Raw genomic sequence first — 3,001 nt, 5'->3', positions numbered from 1 at the left:
CTTCTCCTACTATTCTCTCTTTTATTCTTGGGTATCAATTTAAAAAAAAATCACCCTTCAGATGTTACATGTCTAACCCTGGGAATCCCACCCCTGGGCAGAGAGGGAGGATTTCAGCTTCCAATCGGCTCTTTCTATAGCCCTGAAAAAGCAATTTGCTCATAAAGGATAAAAAAAAAAAAAAAAAAAAAAGACCAAAAAGGAGAAAAAGGGGGGGGGGAGAAAAAAAAAAGAGAGACAGGGCAGGGACTGAATGGGCTTATTTTCACACAACTGCAATTGTTTTGTTGATGCGGAAAGGTAATTAAAAAAAGTTCTGATTTCAAACGTGCCACAGAATTCCCAGAGCCCAGAGGCTGCTGCTTAGAGGCAGATTAATCACACTGAATTCTCCATCTAGATATTGCATGCACTCCAAACTCCCACCGCTAATAGCTCTAATATTCTCCTCAGCGTGTGCATGCTGCTGGTGTTATGTTCCAGGAATATTAATTCCCCAACTCAAGCTCCTTTCGCTTGCGCATGTACCCTAAAGGCTTGCTGCCGGGCACTGGGAGATTATGGAAAAGAGAAAACAGGGCTAGAGGAGAACCGGGGTGCAAAGGTACTGGCTGGAACTCCTCAAGGAAAGTCATTAATGTTCTTTGGATAAGCAAGCCGTCCAAATAAAATCTACCTGAAGGCCAAGTTCTTTAAACAAAGACAGCCAACTACACACGCACAAGATGGTTGAAATTAAAATGAGCTCCCAATGCTGGCTTCGTGTTACCCGCTACCCCTGCCCTGAGACTTGCCCAAAATTTCAGTCCTATTAATTGTGAGCTCTGAACTAGGGGTTTCATTTGTGTCTTCTGCTGGTGTCTCCCCCCAGCCCCCTTTACCCCTAAGCAAGGCTGCACACATCTGAACTCTTGCTGCCACATCGTAGTAACAGTGAAAATGTAGGGGAAGCAAGTACAAGCATCCAAAGAGCATCCAAAGATAGCACTTTACATGGCCAGCCCCTTCTACCCCTAGCAAAACCGACAGGCCAGGAGGTTCATGGTCCAGCTCAAGGTCTTGCTGCATGTTGGGGACCAGAAGGTGCATCCCCAAGATCCTCGTTCCCCACAGAAAACGAAAAAGGAGGAGGAAAGAAGGCAGGAGAGAAACGTGTCATTTTTCTTTGAGTTCAAGTAACTGCTGTTCCTAGTATGCAGTTCAGTGTGTGTGAGATCTACATATATGGCCAAAAGGCCGTCTGCTAAGCTTTAAAACCAATGCACACTTGAACAGTACCATTTAATATGCCTAAGTGCTGTTCAGCGAAGACTGCAGGTAGTCGCCAGGTTAAAACACTGATCCCTGAAACCGGCGATACCAGGACTCTGGAAACCACCACACAGAAGATACCTCGAAACGGATGGCGCTGGTCATGCTTCCATTTAGTAGGATTCCTTGCATGACAAGAAGCTGTCGTGGGTATGATTTTCTTTGTCAAGCAGTCAAAATATGTATCTCCATGTAATACAAATCAGCATGCCTATGTCAGCGCTGGAAAATAAAAGGGAGTTTTGCCCCTTTTGTTGCAGGCATTTCTGGTAAGCACACCAGTATAAACCAGCCCATCAGCTGTTTTCACAGCTCAGAACATCTTACCTAGTCTCTGGACTAAAACCTGTAACACCATGGGTGCACAGGTGTAGGTGGTGTCCCTCTCCGCATTCACAACAGGTCAAAGAGAAAAGGTGACATTTTTACGGCTAAACACTTTACAGGGGGCTGTTGGTGGTGGGAGGGAGATGCATTAGAACAGAGACATTTCTTTGAGCTTCCTGTGGTTGCTACAGATCACACAGGTCTACAACCACAAACACACGGGCCTTGAAATCTCAGCCGATTCCTTAAACTTGGCTCTTGCTGCAGGGGACGGGGAGGACAGGACTCCAACCCGTGCGCCGCCTGCATAAGGCCCTTAAGGCTTAACTCTGCTGTAGTGGAAGGGGAGAGGCATGGGCTCCCTTCCCTGCGATAAACCGAGGGAGGCATCACTCTCTGTAGCTTAGGTGCAAATCTGTGATCCTCTTTCTCTCTTTGTACACAAAGAATGAAGCTGATAGCGAAGCTGACATCTAAATCCTCACTATTGCACATCTGAGATAACCCCCGGTTGTTTTTGTTTTTCAAACTCAAACATATGAGAAGGGAGAAAGACAGAAGGATTTCAACCCTTGCCAAACCCTGTCACCAGCCCCCTGAGTTACAGATCTATGAACTCTTACATGGGATGAGGGTTCTTTGCTTTTATCTCCCTGTGCAGCACATGTCCTCAGCCCTTTGCAAACAGATGTTTTGCCCTCCGAAAGGGAAAAGAGGAAAAAAAAAAAAAAAGAGAGCGCGCTTGAGCACGGAGCGGGGAGAGAGAGAGAGCATGAGCAAGAATGCTGTCTGCAGATGTCAATCAGGACTTCAGTCTAGGTCTAACCTGCCAGTCCTGCAAAAGGAGGATACATGAATTTTCTAGTTGGATAGTCAGTATCATCAAACAAGAAAATTGTGAGGTTTAGATTGTAATGCAGTCTCACGTTCAGTAAAAAGGCCTTGCTACATGGAGATGATGTGAGTCTGAGGAGCCTATTCCTAGCACCTTAAAAATTAAAATTTCACTACAAATATCCTAAAGAAATGGTCAAAAATAGTACAGCATTTCAGACCGTTTTTGTAGAGCACGGTAATATTGGCAAGGGGGAAGTGATTGTAGGTAGAATACTGTCAGGTTTGGGGAAAGCTTTCTCTGCATTTTAAAAAATTATACGAAGGAAAATATTCTTGGGAATGAAAAGTCTAATGATTACAGGTATACAGAGTGTCATCTCTATCTTGGCGTTTAGCAGAAATCAACTCCCCCACGCCAACACCCTCCCCTCCAGCCACCCACCCTGATATTCTTCTTCACCACTTCCCACCCATTAACCCAGTACCTGCAGTGCAGTGTTCAAGTGGGACTGGCGGAGCTGCTGCC

This window comes from Charadrius vociferus, unplaced genomic scaffold (genome assembly GCF_000708025.1).
Source record: "Charadrius vociferus isolate BGI_N301 unplaced genomic scaffold, ASM70802v2 scaffold251, whole genome shotgun sequence".
NCBI classification, from domain to species: domain Eukaryota; kingdom Metazoa; phylum Chordata; class Aves; order Charadriiformes; family Charadriidae; genus Charadrius; species Charadrius vociferus.
Note: the sequence above shows the minus strand (reverse complement) of the source record.